Raw genomic sequence first — 823 nt, 5'->3', positions numbered from 1 at the left:
TATATATATATATATATATATATATGTATGTTTGAATGTAGATGGATTTCTATATACAAACATACATACACACACATACACACATATACACATACACACGCACGCTCGCACAGACAGACACACATATACATGAACAAATGCACTCACTAATTGCGACTGAGTATGATATAAGCACATATATTTCTAGAAATGAAACTTAAACCGCTTATAGCTGCGTAAAAGCACATTTATACATACTGACAGGGTAGATAACTGCACCATGACCGAAGGTGGAAGATTGAACTGCACAGGTTTATCCTAATGGGAATCGCCAACAGTGTGCTTCCATTGCGGTCCACATTAATTTTATACAAGTGCAATGACGCGCTTCGGTCATGAATGACCATGCGATTGCACTTAGGAAGTTTCCCTCGAAGGCACACAAGTCTGGGAAAGGTCGTTTATGGACAACAAGCAGTTGCCCATTTATACCAGCCTCCCCTGGTATAAAGGGGCCGATACAGCTGGGCACCAGTGACGTCGCAACTAATTTCTGCAGCTGAGTGAACTGGGACAACATGAAATAAAATGTTTTGCTGAAGAACACAACGCTCAGCCCAGTTCGGAAATCGAACTCACTACCTTATAACTGTGAGCTCGACGCTCTAACCACTGAGCCATGTGCAGCCGGAGTGGGGTTTCTTCTCATCTAAAGACCATCTGCTATTCAGCTCTATTGAGAGTTTCTTATTACAACTGTGTGTGTTTGTGTGTGTGTGTGTGTGTGTGTGTGTGTGTGTGTGTGTGTGTGTGTGTGTGTGTGTGTGTGTGTGTGTGTGTGTGT

The sequence above is a fragment of the Octopus bimaculoides genome, chromosome 24 (genome assembly GCF_001194135.2).
Source record: "Octopus bimaculoides isolate UCB-OBI-ISO-001 chromosome 24, ASM119413v2, whole genome shotgun sequence".
Taxonomy (NCBI): Eukaryota; Metazoa; Mollusca; class Cephalopoda; order Octopoda; family Octopodidae; genus Octopus; species Octopus bimaculoides.
Note: the sequence above shows the minus strand (reverse complement) of the source record.